The sequence below is a fragment of the Lolium perenne genome, chromosome 3, assembly GCF_019359855.2.
Source record: "Lolium perenne isolate Kyuss_39 chromosome 3, Kyuss_2.0, whole genome shotgun sequence".
Classification (NCBI taxonomy): domain Eukaryota; kingdom Viridiplantae; phylum Streptophyta; class Magnoliopsida; order Poales; family Poaceae; genus Lolium; species Lolium perenne.
Window position 1 is genome coordinate 70,882,862 of NC_067246.2, and position 23,251 is coordinate 70,906,112.

Genomic DNA, 23,251 nt, shown 5'->3' on the forward strand with positions numbered 1-23,251 from the left:
CGGAAGTTCCGGCTCCAACGAGCGGAACTTCCGCCCTTAAGTGACCACTATAAAACTGGGCCAAAACAGGGGTGCAGTTCCATCCCCTTCACTTTTCCCCTTTCCAATATCTATTTGGTGGTGCTCCTTCCCTGTGGCGGCTGCTTCTCCTCCGGCCGGATCTCCCTCCTCCGGCGTTCCCCGCCGGATCGACTCCGTGGATCGGCATCCCCTCCCTCTTCTCCTCCATGGCTCCCCCCGGTTTGTGCCCTCTCCCTCTCTATGTGTGGGTAGACCTCACTAGATGAACTATAGGGCATACTCTAGGCAAAGCTATGGTAGAAATCCTCTAGATGCATTTCCTCTACTAGATCGTGCTTAGGATGTCGTGGTAATGCGGTTCACTAAGCCATTGCCTCAGATCTGGTGAGAAACTGCCGCTGTTTTCGAACAGCCGGAAGTTCCGGCCCTTCACGCCGGAACTTCCGCCCCGGGGCGGAACTTCCGCCGGTTCTCACCGGAACTTCCGGCCTGGCGATTTTTGCTGCTGTTACCCAATATCCTGTGCATGCTCTGGTTCTTGGCCTCCTTACTTGTGTGCACTCATTCATCATTCCTATCATATTGATTCCTTTCCAGGTGGTTCCAAGAAGAGAGGCAAAGATCATGTGGATGAGGTTGAGGAAGAACTTGAGCAAACCCGGCCATCCAAGCTCACCGCTCGTCAGCAAGCTGCTCAGAGGTACAAGTCACCCGTTGTTCGTGGAAAGAACATCCATGTATCCGTGAAGGGCATGCAATATCTTGAGTACAAGGAGCTCCGTGACATGAACCCTTACATCACCTCTCGGAGCAATAGGGTTACGGATAAGCGGTTCCACAACAAGACCCAAGAGGAGATATTCTATGAGGTCTATATACCATTCAAGAAGGGGGTAGCCCCTCAACATGCCATTTTCACCGGGAAGATGGCCGCTACCAAGTACTTTGAAGAGGCGTATGCTATGTGTGGAGAGTTTGGGCTCTATCCCATTATGGAGCTCAACAAGGATTATGATATCGGGTTGATTCAACAATTTTATGCCACCGTCCACTTTGAGCAAGATGAAGCTAGAACTTTTCGGTGGATGACTCATGAGAGGCTCCTTGAGTCTAACTTGGCAAAGTTTGGAGCCGCCCTTGGATACCCTCGCTACCCGGGCGTAGATGCAAATGGTTGGAGGTGCCATGATAGTTCATGGGCTCAAACAAGGGAAGTCTTGGAGAACCTCTACATCCCCGGTTGGGGTGTACCGGGCAAGAGTGCGGATCTTCTCCCTACTTGGGACATTATGCTTAGAGTCTACCGGGAAACCATTAGACCAAAGGGTGGCAACCTTGATGTGCTACATCTTTATGAAGTGGATCTAATGGCAAACTCTTTTGCTAAGAAGGGCACCGGTGAGAAACTTGATGTGATGGACTACATCTACCATGAGATGTGGTCATGTGTGATGGAGAAGAAGCTTCCCTCCTATGCTCCGTACATTATGAAGCTCATTGAGGACACTTGGGTTGATACTTGTGAGGCTACACTCCTTCACTCTATTCCTCTCAATCTCACATCCCATGAAGTGAAGTCATTGAGGACCAAGCGCCACAAATCTCCTCTTGAAGATGTTACCCCCATGGATGAGAAGCCACCTAGCTGGGCTTCTAAGCTTGCTCGCCGCATGAGACAGATTTTTTGCCTCACCTCTGCAGTCAACCACCGTCAGTATCAGCAGCATGTTGAAGCCAAGAAGTCTAGGGTTCGTCAGAAGAGCATCATGAGGGCCCTTGAGGTGGATGTGTCTCCTCCCGGATCCGAGGAGAATATCACTCCGGAGGTTGAGTGGGTTTCTCGGCATGGTGTTCCTCTTCCTTCGGATGGCCTTGAGATCGAGTCTCCTCCTCACACTCCTCCCTACCCCGGCGCTTCATCGAACCTCCCTCCCGGCTGGGCTAACGCCGATCCTTGGGGCGTGTAGTTTCTCCTATCCCTTTTTGATGCTTTGGTGCCAAAGGGGGAGAGTGAGACCCTATTAGGTTGCTCTCCGTTGGGTATTTGCATGGGGGAGTCACAAGCTCGTGTTGGCTTTGGTTTTTATTGCTTGTGATTCTATTTATCATTGGGGTGTCGAACTATGTTCTTAGCTATTTGGTTTGTAAACTCTATCTATGTGTTTGGAACCTTATATTTGTGTATGGTAAACTCCGTATGTGAGTCTTCCTTGGTTATCTATGTGTGCATGATCTTATTATCCATATGCTTGTCACTATGTTGTATTGCTAACCCTTGGAAGACGGATGCAAGATATAGGGGGAGCTTCTTATGTACCATTGCTCATATCTAGGGGGAGCTCCTCTATATCTCTCACATTGTTGTTTACATTATCCATTCCTTGCAAATACTTGTGTTGTCATCAAACACCAAAAAGGGGGAGATTGAAAGAACATTTCCCGCCCTTTTGGGTTTTGTGTGTTTGATGTCAACACTATGTACACTTTTATGTGTGTTGATGTAGACAGGTACAAGCTATCAAGAAATATGTTGGATCGGTGAATTGGTATAGCTATTCTGAAGTTCTGCAGGTTTTCTGTCTCTGGCGGAAGTTCCGGCCCCAGCAGGCGGAAGTTCCGCGCTGGCGTGTTCAGCAGAAGCTTCTCAGCGCCGTCTGTGCTCAGCTTTTTCCTTCCTGACCGGAAGTTCCGGTGGAGTTGGCCGGAAGTTCCGCCCAGCGGAACTTCCGCCCAACTTCCGGACAAGTTCCGGAATTCCATGTTTGTGGCTCAGTATAGTCCAGTAAGGTTTTCGCAAGATTCCGGAACTTAGCCGGAACTTTGCCGGAACCGGAAGTTCCGCCCAAGTTCCGCCCCATCTTTTGTTGTGCAGGGTTTTTATCGAAGGCGGAAGTTCCGGCCCTATTGGCCGGTACTTCCGGTGGTAGCCGGAACTTCCGGCCATCTGATACGTCCAAAACGTATCTACTTTCCCGAACACTTTTGCTATTGTTTTGCCTCTAATTTGTGTATTTTGGATACAACTAACACGGACTAACGCTGTTTTCAGCAGAACTGTTCTGGTGTCTCGTTTTTGTGCAGAAATCCAACTTTCGGGAAAATCCTCGGAATTTATGCAGAACGCCCTATTTTCCCAGAATACCGACGGAGCCAGAAGGACAAGTAAGGTGGAGGCCCGAGGGCCCCACACCATAGGGCGGCGTGGCCCAGGGGGGGCCCGCTGATACGTCTCCGACGTATCGATAATTTCTTATGTTCCATGCCACATTATTGATGATATATACATGTTTTATGCATACTTTATATCGTTTTTATGCATTTTCCGGAACTAACCTATTGACGAGATGCCGAAGGGCCAGTTGCTGTTTTCTGTTGTTTTTGGTTTCAGAAATCCTAGTAAGGAAATATTCTCGGAATTGGACGAAATCAACGCCCAGGGTCCTATTTTGCCCGGAAGCATCCAGAACACCCGAGAGTCGTCAGAGGGGGCCACAGTGCCCACTGCAGACCATAGGCCGGCGCGGCCTGGGGGTGGCCCGCGCCCCCCTATGGTGTCGTCGCCTCGTTGACCTTCTGACGCCGCCTCTTCGCCTATAAGAAGCCCCTCGACCTAAAACCTCGAGACGGAAAAGCCACGGTACGAGAAACCTTCCAGAGCCGCCGCCATCGCGAAGCCAAGATCTGGGGGACAGGAGTCTCTGTTCCGGCACGCCGCCAGGACGGGGAAGTGCCCCCGGAAGGCTCCTCCATCGACATCACCGCCATCTTCATCAACGCTGCTGTCTCCCATGAGGAGGGAGTAGTTCTCCATCGAGGCTCGGGGCTGTACCGGTAGCTATGTGGTTCATCTCTCTCCTATGTACTTCAATACAATAATCTCATGAGCTGCCTTACATGATTGAGATTCATATGATGATGCTTGTAATCTAGATGTCGTTATGCTAGTCAAGTGAATTTTACTTATGTGATCTCCGGAGACTCCTTGTCCCACGTGTGTAAAGGTGACAGTGTGTGCACCGTGTGGGTCTCTTAGGCTATATTTCACAGAATACTTATTCACTGTTATGAATGGCATAGTGAAGTGCTTATTTATATCTCTTTATGATTGCAATGTGTTTTGTATCACAATTTATCTACGTGCTACTCTAGTGATGTTATTAAAGTAGTTTTATTCCTCCTGCATGGTGTAATGGTGACAGTGTGTGCATCCGTGTTAGTACTTGGCGTAGGCTGTGATTATGATCTCTTGTAGATTATGAAGTTAACTATTGCTATGATGGTATTGATGTGATCTATTCCTCCTACATAGTGTGAAGGTGACAGTGTGCATGCTATGTTAGTACTTGGTTTAGTCGTGTTGATCTTTCATGCACTCTAAGGTTATTTAAATATGAACATTGAATTGTGGAGCTTGTTAACTCCGGCATTGAGGGTTCGTGTAATCCTACGCAATGGTGTTCATCATCCAACAAAAGAGTGTAGAGTATGCATTTATCTATTCTGTTATGTGATCAATGTTGAGAGTGTCCACTAGTGAAAGTATGATCCCTAGGCCTTGTTCCTAAATACTGCTATCGCTGCTTGTTCTTGTTTTATCTTTGCGTTACTACTGCGTTACATTACTGCTTGTTCTTCGTCCTGGGCAAAGCACTTTTCTGGTGCCGTTGCTACTGCTCATACTTATTCATACCACCTGTATTTCACTATCTCTTCGCCGAACTAGTGCACCTATTAGGTGTGTTGGGGACACAAGAGACTTCTTGCTTTGTGGTTGCAGGGTTGCATGAGAGGGATATCTTTGACCTCTTCCTCCCTGAGTTCGATAAACCTTGGGTGATCCACTTAAGGGAAAACTTGCTGCTGTTCTACAAACCTCTGCTCTTGGAGGCCCAACACTGTCTACAGGAAAAGGAGGGGGCGTAGACATCAAGCTATTTTCTGGCGCCGTTGCCGGGGAGGAAAGGTAAAAGGCACTCATACTTCGGTTCCAGGTTAAGTACTTTTCTGGCGCCATTGTGTTTGTGCTCGAAGCTATTTCCTTTAGATCCTGCAATTGCATCTTTTTGTTTCTGGTTTACACTAGATAGGCATAATGGAAAACAACAAAAATATGAGAGATCTTTATGAACTTTATCTTGAATTAGGACATGATGTGTTTGAAGAGAGAATTAAAAAACCCATGGAACTTTATATGCATGCTAATGGGAATGTTATTAATATGAATGCTTTGAACACTATTGTTGCTAATGCTATGGAAAATTCTAAGCTTGGGGAAGCTGGCTTTGATGAGCATGATCTTTTTAGTCCCCCAAGCATTGAGGAGGAAATTTACTTTGATGATACTTTACCTCCTATTTATGATGATTATAATGATAGTAGCCTTTTGGTGCCACCTGTTATGGAGGATAAATTTGATTATGAATACAATATGCCTCCTACATTTGATGATGAGAATAATAATGATAGCTACTTTGTTGAATTTGCTCCCACTACTACTAATAAAATTGACTATGCTTATGTGGAGAGTAATAATTTTATACATGAGACTCATGATAAGAATGTTTCATTTGATAGTTATATTGTTGAGTTTGCTCATGATGCTACTGAAAGTTATTATGAGAGAGGAAAATATGGTGGTAGAAATTTTCATGTTACTAAAATACCTCTCTATATGCTGAAATTTTTGAAGCTACACTTGTTTTATCTTTCTATGCTTGTTGCATTATGCTTCTTGAACTTGTTTATTTACAAGATTCCTTTTCATAGGAAGCATGTTAGACTTAAATGTGTTTTGAATTTGCCTCTTGATGCTCTCTTTTGCTTCAAATACTATTTCTTGCGAGTGCATCATTTAAACTGCCGAGCCCATCTTAATGGCTATAAAGAAAGAACTTCTTGGGAGATAACCCATGTGTTATTTTGCTACAGTACTTTGTTTTTATTTTGTGTCTTGGAAGTTGTTTACAACTGTAGCAACCTCTCCTTATCTTAGTTTAGTGTTTTATTGTGCCAAGTAAAGTCGTTGATAGTAAAGTTCATACTAGATTTGGATTACTGCGCAGAAACAGATTTCTTTGCTGTCACGAATCTGGGAAAAATTCTCTGTAGGTAACTCAGAAAATTATGCCAATTTACGTGAGTGATCCTCAGATATGTACGCAACTTTCATTCAATTTGAGAATTTTCATTTGAGCAAGTCTGGTGCCTCGATAAAATTCGTCAATACGAACTGTTCTGTTTTGACAGATTCTGCCTTTTATTTCGCATTGCCAGTTTTGTTATGTTCGATGGATATTTCGATTCCATTGACTTTCAGTAGCTTTGTGCAATGTCCAGAAGTGTTAAGAATGATTATGTCACCTCTGAACATATATATTTTGATTGTGCACTAACCCTCTAATGAGTTTGTTTCGAGTTTGGTGTGGAGGAAGTTTTCAAGGGTCAGGAGAGGAGGATGATATACTACGATCAAGAAGAGTGAAAGCTCTAAGCTTGGGGATGCCCCGGTAGTTCATCCCTGCATATATCAAGAAGACTCAAGCGTCTAAGCTTGGGGATGCCCAAGGCATCCCCTTCTTCATCGACAAATTATCAGGTTCCTTCTCTTGAAACTATATTTTTATTCGGTCACATCTTATGTACTTTACTTGGAGCGTCTGTGTGCTTTTGTTTTCATTTTTGTTTGAATAAATGCTTGTGTGGGAGAGAGACACGCTCCGCTGGTTCGTATGAGCACATGTGTTCTTAGCTTTTAATGTTCATGGCGAAGGTTGAAACTGCTTCGTTAATTGTTATATGGTTGGAAATGGAAAATGATACATGTAGTAATTGCTATAATGTCTTGGGTAATGTGATACTTGGCAATTGTTGTGCTCATGTTTAAGCTCTTGCATCATATACTTTGCACTTATTAATGAAGAAATACATAGAGCATGCTAAAATTTGGTTTGCATATTTGGTCTCTCTAAGGTCTAGATAATTTCTAGTATTGAGTTTGAACAACAAGGAAGACGGTGTAGAGTCTTATAATGTTTACAATATGTCTTTTATGTGAGTCTTGTTGCACCGGTTCATCCTTGTGTTTGTTTAAAATAGCCTTGCTAGCCTAAACCTTGTATCGAGAGGGAATACTTCTCATGCATCCAAAATCCTTGAGCCAACAACTATGCCATTTGTGTCCACCATACCTACCTACTACATGGTATTTCTCCTCCATTCCAAAGTAAATTGCTTGAGTGCTACCTTTAAACAATTCAAAATTTATTACCTCTGATTTGTGTCAATGTTTTATAGCTCATGAGGAAGTATGTGGTGTTTATCTTTCAATCTTGTTGGGCAACTTTCACCAATGGACTAGTGGCTTCATCCGCTTATCCAATAATTTTGCAAAAAGAGCTGGCAATGGGATTCCCAGTCCCAAATTAATTAACAAAAATAGACACTCCTCCATGGTATGTGATTGTTGGACGGCACCCGAAGGATTCGGTTAGCCATGGCTTGTGTAAGCAAAGGTTGGGAGGAGTGTCATCATAATAAAACTAAAATAAAAAGGCACTCCTTCATGGTATGAGATTGTTGGCAGGCACCCGAGGATTCGGTTAGCCATGGTTTGTGAAAGAAAGGTTGGAAGGAGTGCCACCCAAAAATAAAATAAAATGGGAGCCGCTCTTTGAAGGTTTGTCTGGCAAGGGGGTTAGAGTACCCGCTACCATTCGTTGACAACAACATACACCTCTCAAAACTTTATTTTTATGCTCTCTTTATGTTTTCAAAATAAAAGCTCTAGCACAAATATAGCAATTGATGCTTTCCTCTTTGAAGGACCATTCTTTTACTTTTATTGTTGAGTCAGTTCACCTATTTCTCTCCATCTCAAGAAGCAAACACTTGTGTGAACTGTGCATTGATTCCTACATATTTGCATATTGCACTTGTTATATTGCTTTGCATTGACAATTATCCATGAGATATACATGTTACAAGTTGAAAGCAACCGCTGAAACTTAATCTTCCATTGTGTTGCTTCAATGTCTTTACTTTGAAATATTGCTTTATGAGTTAACTCTTATGCAAGACTTATTGATGCTTGTCTTGAAGTACTATTCATGAAAAGTCTTTGCTTTATGATTCATTTGTTTACTCATGTCATTACCATTGTCTTGGATTGCTGCATTCATTACATGTGTTTACAATAGTATGATCAAGGTTATGATGGCATGTCACTCCATAAATTATCTTTGTTATCGTTTACCTGCTCGAGACAAGCAGAAACTAAGCTTGGGGATGCTGATACGTCTCCGACGTATCGATAATTTCTTATGTTCCATGCCACATTATTGATGATATCTACATGTTTTATGCATACTTTATATCGTTTTTATGCGTTTTCCGGAACTAACCTATTGACGAGATGCCGAAGGGCCGATTCTTGTTTTCATTGTTTTTGGTTTCAGAAATCCTAGTAAGTAAATATTCTCGGAATTGGACTAAATCTACGCCCCTGGTCCTATTTTGCACGGAAGCAGCCTGAACACCCGAGAGTCGTCGAGAGGGGGCCACAGGCCCACCAGACCATAGGCCGGCGCGGCCTGGGGGTGGCCCGCGCCCCCCTATGGTGTCGTCGCCTCGTTGACCTTCTGACGCCGCCTCTTCGCCTATAAGAAGCCCCTCGACCTAAAACCTCGAGACGGAAAAGCCACGGTACGAGAAACCTTCCAGAGCCGCCGCCATCGCTAAGCCAAGATCTGGGGGACAGGAGTCTCTGTTCCGGCACGCCGCCGGGACGGGGAAGTGCCCCCGGAAGGCTCCTCCATCGACATCACCGCCATCTTCATCAACGCTGCTGTCTCCCATGAGGAGGGAGTAGTTCTCCATCGAGGCTCGGGGCTGTACCGGTAGCTATGTGGTTCATCTCTCTCCTATGTACTTCAATACAATAATCTCATGAGCTGCCTTACATGATTGAGATTCATATGATGATGCTTGTAATCTAGATGTCGTTATGCTAGTCAAGTGAATTTTACTTATGTGATCTCCGGAGACTCCTTGTCCCACGTGTGTAAAGGTGACAGTGTGTGCACCGTGTGGGTCTCTTAGGCTATATTTCACAGAATACTTATTCACTGTTATGAATGGCATAATGAAGTGCTTATTTATATCTCTTTATGATTGCAATGTGTTTTGTATCACAATTTATCTATGTGCTACTCTAGTGATGTTATTAAAGTAGTTTTATTCCTCCTGCACGGTGTAATGGTGACAGTGTGTGCATCCGTGTTAGTACTTGGCGTAGGCTATGATTATGATCTCTTGTAGATTATGAAGTTAACTATTGCTATGATGGTATTGATGTGATCTATTCCTCCTACATAGTGTGAAGGTGACAGTGTGCATGCTATGTTAGTACTTGGTTTAGTCGTGTTGATCTTTCATGCACTCTAAGGTTATTTAAATATGAACATTGAATTGTGGAGCTTGTTAACTCCGGCGTTGAGGGTTCGTGTAATCCTACGCAATGGTGTTCATCATCCAACAAAAGAGTGTAGAGTATGCATTTATCTATTCTGTTATGTGATCAATGTTGAGAGTGTCCACTAGTGAAAGTATGATCCCTAGGCCTTGTTCCTAAATACTGCTATCGCTGCTTGTTTACTGTTTTACTGCGTTACTACTGCTGCGTTACTACTGCTTGTTTACTGTCCTGGGCAAAGCACTTTTCTGGTGCCGTTGCTACTGCTCATACTTATTCATACCACCTGTATTTCACTATCTCTTCGCCGAACTAGTGCACCTATTAGGTGTGTTGGGGACACAAGAGACTTCTTGCTTTGTGGTTGCAGGGTTGCATGAGAGGGATATCTTTGACCTCTTCGTCCCTGAGTTCGATAAACCTTGGGTGATCCACTTAAGGGAAAACTTGCTGCTGTTCTACAAACCTCTGCTCTTGGAGGCCCAACACTGTCTACAGGAAAAGGAGGGGGCGTAGACATCACCCGCGCGGCCGTGTGGTGTGGCCCCCTCGGCCGGCCTCCGACGCCCTCCTTCGGACTATATATTGCCTTCGACCTAAAAACGCACGGGGAGAAGTCGAAGTCGCCAGAAAGCCTCCAGAACGCCGCCACATCGCCAAACTCCGTCGCGGGAGCCAGAAGTCTCCGTTCTGGCACTCCGCCGGGACGGGGAATTGGAGGAGATCATCGCCATCATCACCGCCAACGCCTCTCCATCAACCAGCCATGCTTCCCCCATCCATGTGTGAGTAATTCCCCCACTGTAGGCCGAAGGGGATGGTAGGGATTGGATGAGATTGGTCATGTAATAGCATAAGATTGTTAGGGCATAGTGCCTAGTGTCCGTAATTGGTACTTTGATGATATTGTTGCAACTTGTTATGCTTAATGCTTGTCACTAGGGCCCGAGTGCCATGATCTCAGACCTGAACATGTTATTGTTTCATCATGATATTCATTGTTTATGGTCTTACCTGCAAGTTGTATACACATGTCGCTGTCCGGAACCAATGGCCCCGAAGTGACAAGAATCGGGACAACCGGAGGGGATGGTAGTGACGTGAGGATCACATGTGTTCATGGAGTGTTAATGCTTTGCTCCGGTACTCTATTAAAAGGAGTACCTTAATATCCAGTAGATTCCCTTGAGGCCCGGCTGCCACCGGCTGGTAGGACAAAAGATGTTGTGCAAGTTTCTCATTGCGAGCACGTATGACTATAATTGGAACACATGCCTATTGATTGCTTTGTACTTGGACACCGTTTTATTATTATCTGCAAATGCCCTGCTATGATTGTTACATGAGTTTCTCTCATCCATGCAAAGCCCGTCATCCGTCCCCGTGCCTACAGTATTTTAATCCTGCTGTTTACTATAATCACTACTGCCGTCTCTGTTACTCTGCTGCTGTTATTTCACTACTGCTACTGCTATAAAACTGTTACTACTGATAAACTCTTGCGAGCAAGTCTTTTTCCAGGTGCAGCTGAATTGACAACTCCGCTGTTAAGGCTTCCAAGTGTTCTTTGTCTCCTTGTGTCGAATCAATAAATTGGGTTATACTACCCGCGAAGACTGCTGCGATCCCCTATACTTGTGGGTCATCAAGACTGTTTTCTGGCGCCGTTGCCGGGGAGCATAGCTTTATTTGGAAGTTCACTTGGATTGATATTGTTCGCTGCAAATTCTCCATCATGGGTAAAGCTCGCGATTCTAAAGTCGCCATATTACCATCCACTACAAGAAAAGGTACAACTCTGAGTACCTCTGCTACACTTGATTCACCATCTGTGATAAGTTAACTTGTTTCACCGCCACAAGCTGGTACGTCTGCTGAATCTGAAAACTCTCATAACATTGATAATGTTTCTGCTGTGCTTGATGATAGTGGTTCGTTGGGATCCTTTCTAGATGCTACAATTGCTAGGTCTAGACAAATTGAAAATGCTGAAACTCCTGATGAAAATGCCACTACGCCTGTTAATTCACCTGAACTTGATTATTCTAGTGATGATCCTGATGAAGATTATGTGGAACTTAATGATGATTTTATTGATAAATGCAATTCTATTACTGATGCAAGAAACATTAAAAAGTTTCTCGCACAATATACTGTTAGACATAAGCTGTCTCCTGATCCTGAATTTGCCACATCTCCTATATGCATTAAGGATAAAGATTATGATTTTTCTCTTGATCTATCTCATATAGCTATTGTAGAGAAAGCACCCTTTTGTGGTACTGAAAAAGAAAGTGCTGTAGAACACATGAATGAACTTTCTTCTATGAGTAGCTTGTTTTCTGATGATGTCAAGATGCGTACTTACTTTGTCATTAAAAAATTTCCTTTCTCATTAAAGGATGATGCTAAAACTTGGTATAATAATTTGCCTCCTGCCACTATTAAAAGTCCATCTGATTTGCGTGATGTTTTCTTTCGAAAATACTTTCCTGCTAGTGCTCAACATGCTGCTTTACAGAGAATTTACAGATTTGATCAGGGAGATGAAGAGAAATTGCCTGCGGCATGGGCAAGATTTTGTTCTCTTATCAGAGCTAGACCTGGACATGATTTAGAAAAGAATGATCTACTTGATATATTTTATAGTGGACTAACCATTGAATCTAGAGCATATTTGGATAGTTGTGCTGGTTGTGTTTTCAGGAAAAGAACTCCAGACGAAGCTGAGGATTTATTGGCTAGAATAAGCCGGAATCATGATGATTGGGAAACACCTGAACCAACTCCAACGCCAATATTGAAGAAGAGGGGTTTAATTGAATTGAATGATGAAGATATGCGGGAAGCTAAGAAGTCTCTCAAGGAGAAAGGTATTAAATCCGAAGATGTGAAGAATCTACCTCCCATAGAGGATATATGTGAGATAATTCCCCCTTCACCCATGATTGAGGTAAACTCCCTTCAACGCTTTACTAGGGAAGATATTCCGTATTCAAAACCTCCTGCGCAATGCTTAGATGAGTTTGATAATTATATTGTTAAGCAAAAAAAATTTAATATGAGAGTAGAGAATCATCTAATGGAAAATTCTCAAGCTATTAGCAATTTGCATGATATTGTGGAGAGAACCTCCAATGATGTTAAGGTGCTTGTTAAACATTTTCAAATGATTCAAACTCAAATTGATCAACTCACTAAAGTGCAAAATGACTTGCTAAATAATAATTCTAAAGAGAAACATGCTTTTGAAGTAACAACTAGAGGTGGTGTCTCTACCCAGGATCCTCTATATCCTGAAGGGCACCCCAAAAGAATTGAACAAGATTCTCAACGCATTGAACCTAGTGCTCCATCTAAGAAGAAAAAGAAGAAGAAACATAAAAATGTTGTAGAATCCTCTGAACCTGTTAATGATCCTAATAGTATTTCTATTTCCGATGCTGAAACTGAAAGTGGTAATGAACATGATAATGATAATGATAATGATAAGAATGATGCTTCTGATAAAGAAGAGGTAGAAGATGAACCTGAAAAGCATGCTAAAAATAAAAAGTATACTAAAGAAGATTTTATTGCTAAGAAACATGGTAATGAAAGAGAACCTTGGGTGCAAAAGCAAATGCCTTTTCCTGCTAAGAAACTAAAATCAAAGGAAGAAGAACACTATAATAAATTTTGCAATTGGATGAAACCTTTATTCTTGCAAATCCCTTTGACTGATGCTATTAAATTGCCTCCTTATTCAAAGTATATGAAAGATATTGTTACTAACAAGAGGAAAATCCCCAATGAGGAGATTTCCACTATGCTTGCTAATTACTCTTTCAATGGCAAGGTTCCAAAGAAGTTGGGCGACCCAGGTATACCTACTATTCCTTGTTCTATCAAGAATAAATATGTTAAAACTGCTCTATGTGACTTGGGAGCCGGTGTTAGTGTTATGCCTTTTTCTCTTTATAAGAGACTTTATCTAGATAAGTTGATACCTACTGATATATCTTTGCAAATGGCTGATAAATCTACTGCTATTCCTGTTGGTATATGTGAGGATGTTCCTGTTCAAGTTACTACTAACTGCTTGATATTAACTGATTTTGTTGTGTTGGAAATGCCTGAAGATGATAATATGTCTATTATTCTTGGGAGACCTTTTCTTAACACCGCAGGGGCTGTTATTGATTGCAATAAAGGAAAGGTTACTTTCAATGTTGATGATAAGGAGCATACCCTTTATTTCCCCAAGAAGATTGATAAAGTATGTGGAGTCAATATTATTTCTAATGTGAGAACTATCAAAGTTGGAACTATTGATTGTCCTATATATGAGCCTAAAGAAGGTTATCAAAATCTTATGACTGGATCCATATCAATACAATTCAAGGTAACATGATTGATTTGAGGTTTATTTCTTCTTATGTTATGTAAAAATTATTCGGTGGCAAGACTTGATCAACCTTGTTAACGAATACTTTTTATGTGCATAGAGGCGGTAAACAACATCTCTTTCTTCCTCCACTTGTCTTATTTGCTGTAGCGCTTTTGATTTGCAAAGTTCCTTAGTTAATTAGAGATTTCAAAATTTTTCCTGGCCAGTAATAATAAACTTAATACCCAGAAATGTGCATTTTTCAAAGTTTTCAAAAATTCACAAAAATTATACCGTTGGTCCTATTTTTCGAAGAGGCACCTGGGAGCACCAGAGGATGACCTGTGGGGCACCCCAGGGTGCCACACCACCAGCCGGCGCGGCCAAGGAGGGGGGCGCGCCACCCTGTGGTGTGGGCCCCTCCTTGCCCCACTACTTCATCTCTTTCTCCCAGAATCTTCTCTCTCCCGAAAAAACTCGAACCAGCTTTCTCTCACTCGCATTTTTGCTCAAGAGCTCAGGATTTTTCGATCTCTTTGCTCAGCCCAGATTTCTGTCTGAAATTTGGCACATTTGCTCTCCGGTATGTGACTCCTCCGATTATCCAAGTAGAATTTTGTTTGGTTGAGTATATCTTGAATATTTTGCTGCTGTAGGTAACATGTTTAGTGAGCTTGCATGCTTGTTCTAAGTTGTATAAACTAGTTTTGATGCATGATTAGTACTCTAACAAGTTCCTATGGTAGTTCCCCTTGATTATATGTCACCAAATCAAGTTTTATATCACTTGTTGAAAAATTTCAGAAAAGAAAGATGAAGAAGTTCAACTTTGGAGAATTGTTCAAGAGAGGAACAACCAGCACCGGGAGGCCTTCTAGGACCACCACCCGACTTAGGCGATCGTACAATGAGGATATCATCGTGCCTAGCTTCGCGCCCGAAGAGGACAACGGGGCTCCTAATGCTTCGTCTTTTCCATGCTATGATTTTCTGAGAAATGCAGGGATATTGGATGATTTCTTCACCCTTGTCAATAGGGCAGGCTTAACCACCTACGTGGGAGATGAAAGGGAGCAATACTACATGCTCACCAAAATCTTCGTCGAGAGCTTCAAGTTCCACAACACGCAATATGAGCCGACAGTTGCATTCAAGATCTATGGTAATCCTGTTACTATGGAATTGGAAGAATTTTGTCGTGCATTGGATATTGCCCCTGTAGGTACAGCAAGGAGGATTGATGACAACCCCCGGGACCTGTTGGAGCTCTATCGAGGGATCACCGATGATGATTGTCGCACCATTCAGCGTGGCAAGATAAGGAACATTCAACTCCCCGCCATTAAATATTTTGCATATTACATTGCTACTAGCATTCCTGGTAGGGAGAACACTAGCAATATTTCTAGTTACCATCTTGCTTTCTTGAATATTGCACTTACTGGACGGACAACTTATCATCTTGGTTCTCTTATTGCTCGCCGCCTGTCTAATAGGGGGCCTATTTTTGGAGGAACTATTGCACTGCGCGTTTTAACACATTTAAGACTTCCTCTTGATCCTAATGATGTGCCATTAACCCCTAGGAGACTTGATATTGCTGCTATGAAAAGCCATCATTTTGTTACCACTGACTCCACTTTAGATAACATGGTCTATAGAATGTTGTTTGCTGACGGGGATGAGAAGGAAATCCCTCTTCCCCAGCCGGGTTTGTTCAGTATTGACAGGCAATCATGGTCGCGCACTAAGGAGGAGGTGGATGAACATATGAAGATACAAGACTTCCACCAGCAGCATGACTCCGAGGACGCTGAGCCCTCCTACGACTACACCGTCACGTATCCGGGTGCTTCTTCTAGCACATACCCGGAATATGATCCATCTTCGTCGTACTACGGAGATACTACCTCATGGTCTCGATGGGATTGAACTACACTTAGGCCAAAAGCCTAAGCTTGGGGGAGGTATACCGGCATCACTCATTCTTTGCATATTATGATTGCTGGATACTTGTATATACTAGTTTAGTTTGTTTGAGTGGTTTTCTAATGAGAGAAAGATGATATTTGGGGAAGTGCTGCCTGAAAACAGATTCTGGACTGTTACCGTAGAAATTCTCAAAAATAGCCAGAACAGTATTTTGCGAAGCCAATTTTTGTGCATGTTCCCCAGGTTGTTATCTAACTTTCATTAGTTGAACACTTTTCGATTTGAGCAGTGGAAGAATTTATTAAAAATCGGGTACTGTACTTCTATCAAGTTTGACGAATTTCTGCTGCTTTGTGTTTATGTGACTTTTCTAGTTTGCCATTTCTTGTTTTTGCTTTGTTTCCTTCCCAAAACACAAAAAGACCAAAAATATTTCTATTGTTTCTCTTCACCATTTGTTTGCTTTGGTTTCTTGCATTTGTTTCGCTTTATTTGCTATTGCTAGTTTGCCATAAGAAAACCCAAAAAGATTTTGCTTTGTTTGCTTGTTTCCTTTTGTTCTTGTTTCTAATTCGAAAACACAAAAAATATTTGCTGTTCTTCTTTGGTTTGTAAAGTTCATCATGAGTTCAATGGTCTTCGGTGGCTGGAGCGTGGTTTTCATTTTATATTATCCAAGCTACACAAGTGAAAGGCAATAATGACGATCTACGACAATTGGATTGTGGTGAGAGGCTGGTATGAACTCTATTTGTTTTCATTTTTGTACATATACTCATCCATGTGAGCATGCTTAGTTGGTTCATGTGAGGTATATGTTATTTGAGAAAGTCTAGTAGTTCATGATCTCTCATGTTTAGCTCCAATTTATTAATATGAGTAGCATGTCATGGATGTTTGCTTGCATTGTTTTATTCATAAGCAAGTATGGCATTGTGGTATCCTCCTCTGAATAATTCATTTATATCGACTTGGCACATGCTCACGCATGCATATGACTGAACAAAAAGTCAATTAAGCCTCGATGATCTATATTGCTTCAGAGTTCTTGTATCACTTTTATGCCTCCGTTAATTTATTTTGCCGCAAGCATGATTATGACAGTTACTGCTCTCTTGATTTGTCGCTCCCCAGTCTTTTGCTAGCCTTCACTTGTACTGAGCGGGAACGCTGCTCGTGCTTCCAAACACCTGAAAACCAAGTTGTTCCAAAGTGTCCACCATAAATACCTATGCATGGCATTTCAAACCATTCCAAGTAAATTCTCATGCGCTACCTTTAAAACCTTCAAAATGCTTCTAAATTTGTGTTAATGTTTCATAGCTCATGAGGAAGTATGTGGTGTTTAACTTTCAACCTTGTCATTTACTTTTGACGGACCCTCATATGGACTAGTGGCACATCCGCTTATCCAATAATTTTGCAAAAAGAGCTGGCAATGGGGTTCCCAGTCCCGAATTAATTAACTTAAATAGACACTCCTCCATGGTTTGTGATTGTTGGACGGCACCCGAAGGATTCGGTTAGCCATGGCTTGTGTAAGCAAAGGTTGGGGGGAGTGTCATCATAATAAAACTTAAATAAAAAGGCACTCCTTCATGGTATGAGATTGTTGGCAGGCACCCGAGGATTCGGTTAGCCATGGTTTGTGTAAGAAAGGTTGGAAGGAGTGCCACATAAATATGCAAATAATTCATGGGAGCCGCTCTTGGGAGTCCGGTTGGCGAGGTAGTTGGTGTACCCATTACCATTCGTTGACAACAACAAACACCTCTCAAAATAATTTTACTCCTGTTTTAAAAATGAAAAGCTCTAGCGCATGTTAATCCCTGCTTCCCTCTGCGAAGGGTCAATCTTTTACTTTTATGTTGTGTCTCCATTCTTTCTTTGAGCACTATCTTGAGAGCACAACTGTCATTCTTAGTATAATATGCTTGTCTCAAAATATGATTGATTGTGGTATAACTTTGATGCTTTTATCTTTGACAATCACTACTTCTAGTCTTTCTATGAACTCGAGAGGTGCACAGGGCATTTATGTTTTGCCGATCAAATACGGGCAAGCGAGATACCACTTTATCATACTCTCTTATGAACATTGCAATCCTGCTTATATACATGATTCATGATGCTTATTATTAATTGTTGGTACCTCTCCATGATTGACATAGCTGTTAGATGATCTTATTTGCATGTATCTCATTATGAACTGCTTAGGTATTAGCCATAGCATGAGAATATATACATCATATGAGCAAATGTGTTCGTGAAAGTTCTTTTATCGCTCAGTTGTTAACTGAATTGCTTGAGGACAAGCAATAAGCTAAGCTTGGGGGGAGTTGATACGTCCAAAACGTATCTACTTTCCCGAACACTTTTGCTATTGTTTTGCCTCTAATTTGTGTATTTTGGATAGAACTAACACGGACTAATTTGTTTTCAGCAGAATCGTTCAGTGTCTCATTTTTGTGCGAAATCCAACTTTCGGGAAAATCCTCGGAATTTATGCGAAGGCCCTATTTTCCCAGGAATGCGACGGAGCCAGAAGGACAAGTAAGGTGGAGGCCCGAGGGCCCCACACCATAGGGCGGCGCGGCCCAGGGGGGGCCCGCGCGGCCGTGTGGTGTGGCCCCCTCGGCCGGCCTCCGACGCCCTCCTTCGGACTATATATTGCCTTCGACCTAAAAACGCACGGGGAGAAGTCGAAGTCGCCAGAAAGCCTCCAGAACGCCGCCACATCGCGAAACTCCGTCGCGGGAGCCAGAAGTCTCCGTTCTGGCACTCCGCCGGGACGGGGAATTGGAGGAGATCATCGCCATCATCACCGCCAACGCCTCTCCATCAACCAGCCATGCTTCCCCCATCCATGTGTGAGTAATTCCCCCGCTGTAGGCCGAAGGGGATGGTAGGGATTGGATGAGATTGGTCATGTAATAGCATAAGATTGTTAGGGCATAGTGCCTAGTGTCCGTAATTGGTACTTTGATGATATTGTTGCAACTTGTTATGCTTAATGCTTGTCACTAGGGCCCGAGTGCCATGATCTCAGACCTGAACATGTTATTGTTTCATCATGATATTCATTGTTTATGGTCTTACCTGCAAGTTGTATACACATGTCATTTGTCCAGGAACCAATGGCCCCGAAGTGACAAGAATCGGGACAACCGGAGGGGATGGTAGTGACGTGAGGATCACATGTGTTCACGGAGTGTTAATGCTTTGCTCCGGTACTCTATTAAAAGGAGTACCTTAATATCCAGTAGATTCCCTTGAGGCCCGGCTGCCACCGGCTGGTAGGACAAAAGATGTTGTGCAAGTTTCTCATTGCGAGCACGTACGACTATAATTGGAACACATGCCTATTGATTGCTTTGTACTTGGACACCGTTTTATTATTATCTGCAAATGCCCTGCTATGATTGTTACATGAGTTTCTCTCATCCATGCAACGCCCGTCATCCGTCCCCGTGCCTACAGTATTTTAATCCTGCTGTTTACTATAATCACTACCGTCTCTCGTTACTCTGCTTTGCTGTTATTTCACTATCGCCTACTTGCTATAAAACTGTTACTACTGATAAACTCTTGCGAGCAAGTCTGTTTCCAGGTGCAGCTGAATTGACAACTCCGCTGTTAAGGCTTCCAAGTGTTCTTTGTCTCCCCTTGTGTCGAATCAATAAATTGGGTTATACTACCCGCGAAGACTGCTGCGATCCCCTATACTTGTGGGTCATCACCATCCTGGCCGGAACTTCCGGTGTAAGTGGAATTCGTCCCCAACGGTCAGATCTGAGAGCTCCAACCATATAAATAGCTTTCTTCTCCAAAGGGACAAGTTGCTCAATCATTGCAAGAAAAATCTGCGAAGCTTCACCACCATTAGAGCCACCTCAAGAACACAAGATTTGCAAGATCTCCTTCCTCCCCCAACCAAAGCTCTTGATCTTTGGAGATTCGAAGGAGAAGACACCGATCTACATCCTCACCGAAGCATTCTTCATTTCCCCCTCTCTTGTTTGAGGGATCTCATGCTAGTGTTCCTATTTGGTTCCCTAGTTGATTTGTGTTGATGTATTGTTGTTGATTGTTGTGTTGTAACAGATTTGGGAGCCTCCAATTCGGTTGTGGATGTGTGCCCCAAGAACCTTGTAAAGGCCCAGTTTCCGCCTCGAGGAAATCCCTTAGTGGAAGTGGGTTAGGCCTTCGTGGCGTTGCTCACCGGAGATCTGAGTGAAGCCTTCGTGGCTGTTGGTTTGGCTTTCGTAGCAACCACACTCCTCCAAACGTAGACGTACCTTCTTGCAAAGGAAGGGAACTACGGGAATCATCTCCGTGTCATCGCGTGCTCCACTCTCGGTTACCTCTATCCTATTCTATCTCTTATATTGCTTAGCTATATCTTGCTTAGTTGTTAGCCTTGTCATATAGGTAAATTCACTTAGTTGCATATCTAGAGAATTTACCTTTTGTGTCAATCCTAAATTGAAAAAGAACTAAAAATTGGTTAGCACCTATTCACCCCCCTCTAGGTGCGGCATACGATCCTTTCAGTAGGGTCTCTTAATCATAGAATGATTACCATTTGTTGTTAGCTCTAAAGCGCTAGCTATTAGTACATTTAGCATGTTTATTACATGTTCATAGATTTTTCTGTTTCTTGAGCTATATCATGGTTAAGTTTTGCATATATTAAGTTCTTATTGGTATCTACTTATCGAAGACTGATTATGATAAGGCATGCATACTTACCATGTAGGGTTCTTGTGACTCATCTATTTGTCATTTAATTTAGCTTATATGAAGTTATTTCTTACCAGTTTTTCCGTAACACATCACCTTTTGGTATAGTTTAAAGGACGTAGTGTCACCTAGAGGGAGGTACAGTTAATATTCACTAGTATAAAAAGAGCCTTTAGTCCCGGTTCATAAGGGGCTTTAGTCCCGGTTGTGTAACCGGGACTAAAGCCCACCCCCTTTAGTCCCGGTTGCTTACGAACCGGGACTAAAGGTCCATCCACGTGGGCTGCAAATGTGCGTCGGGGCGGAGTACCTTTATCCCGATTTGTAAAACCAACCGGGACTAAAGGCCTCTAGGTGAATTTTTATTTTTTTTCTAATTTTTTTCACTCCCTTTTTTTCTATTTTTCAGAATTTCTAGTATTTCAGTTATTTGCATAGTTTAGTATCTAACTATACTTAATCTTGGGTCAAATTTCTCACTTGTGGTCAAACTTCGCGCTCGGTCACCCATCCTTAGAATGCTCTAGTACTAGCACGCTTACCTTAGAATGCTCTAGTACTAGCACACTTAACTTTTCAGTTTCATTGGTCCTGCTTCCAAGTGCTCTGCGCGCACGTTATTGATACTAGTATCATATCAATTCTATTAACCTATGGGTCACGATGTTATACTTCTTTATTTTTTGATGGTCCAGATAATTCTTTTAATAAACAAAAGTAATGATATAATAATAATCTTGAATAAATAAATGAAAATATTATTATTATTTTAATTTTTTTTGCGAAACCAAATCTAAAAACTTTTCATAATTTTCAGTAGTAATGATGTAATAATAATGTTTGCAATTATTAATTTTTATTTTTATAAATAAAAAATTATAAAATCCTGAATTTCTTTCAAAAACTAAAATCTTCCTACTTTCATACTTCCCTTTGAAATTTTGAGGATCTAAAAATTGGCTAACTGGGTAAACCTGGGTAGATTCGAATGTAATTTTTTCCCACGATAATTTTGATATATTATACATTTTCTTCCGATATCGTATGCAACCAGAAAAGCCGTTTTACCATTTTTCAAACTTCTTTTTGCAAAAAAGTCAAAATTCGAATTTCTTAATTTCACCGAACAGTAGGTTGCATAACATAAAAAATCTGAAAACAATTTATTTTTTGAATTTTCTATCATTTTCTTTGTATTTTATAAAACAAAAAAAAACGATCCACATGGGGGAAGGGGGGAGGGTGCGTGGGAGTAAAAAAACCCGAAAAAACCTTTAGTCCGGGTTAGGGACACCAACCGGGACTAAAGGTATAACACCAACTGGGACTAAAGAGACCTACGCCGGCCGCAGCCTGCCATAGCCCTTTATTCCCGGTTGGTGTCTCCAACCGGGACTAAAGATCCCGTTCGAACCCGATGGCGATGGAGGCCGGAGCATTAGTCTCGGTTCCCCAGCAGAACTGGGACTAATAAAGACCCCACTAGTCCCGGACCAAAGTATTTGAGGACAAATAGGTTGGGATGGAAGGCCTCTTTCCTACTAGTGATGCATTTCAAAAACTATTAGGGATTTGGATTGAAAGACTGTGGAAATAAACTACTCATTTAGTTTTCTAGCACAAAGACTAAATGACCCATGTTCAACTAAGAGCATCTCCACTGGTGCTGTATGGGGGGCGCCGGCAGTGCATCCTCTATTTTGGGGATGCTGTTCCCACACCGGCGCCTCCTAAACGGCGCCCCCCAAAACTTTTGATAATTGACAGACATTGAAGGTACTCACTCAAGTTCAACCTGATGAACACTTTTGGCCACAGGAATGCCGCCATTTCTTGTCAAATTGCTCTCTACCACGGTATTCCTGCAACGGTACAGTTTTTCACAGGAATATAGCACATAAACCAGATTTGAGTGACCATACTAAGGGTCATGAAACGAATATCTAATCAGCAGTAGCACACCAGTTGAAAAAACCAAAGACACCATGACGAACATTCTTTAGAATCGTCCACAACATCTCCTAAGGGTTTAGATGTTTACTCGGCAGGAGGCGAGACGTGACCTGTTAACCTCATCATATTCTCTCAATTCTGGTTCGTGTCACCATTTCACCGACCAACTCCACGCGACAAGAAGGCGATAGCCCACGTACGCTATGGGCAATCTCTCAATTCTGGTTGGTACCACCACTTATTTGCATATGATTAGGTGTTCCAATCATGAGATTGATATCTGCTGTAGGTTAATCATAAAGCATTAAGACTAACACCCCTATCAACTCTCTCTCACACACAATATTTGTTTCTTGTGTGTTGCCACCACAGAACCTTTCGTTTCCCTCAACATGACCATGGATCTCCTCCGTCGACAAGGTTGTATGTGACTTAGCAAGGTGAGCATAGGGGAGTATGATGGATTCATGGATGAGGTATAGTTTGTGTGTGTGGAAACTTTGTTTGGCTCGTCTTTCAGGCTTTGCAACATGGAAATAGTTCAATACTATTTCAATATAAGTACTATACTATACGTTAACCACTTTGATTTTTCTCATAATTTTGAATTTACTTTTTATGCACCTGTGATGTTGACACGTGTATTTGTATGCCCTGTTATTATTTGGTGTGCATCTCTGAGGTCGTCTTGGAATTTCTGTCTATTCTGGTTTGGTTTGATTTTCACGTGGTAAGGTATCTGTTTCAAGTCCGGGTACGTGTAG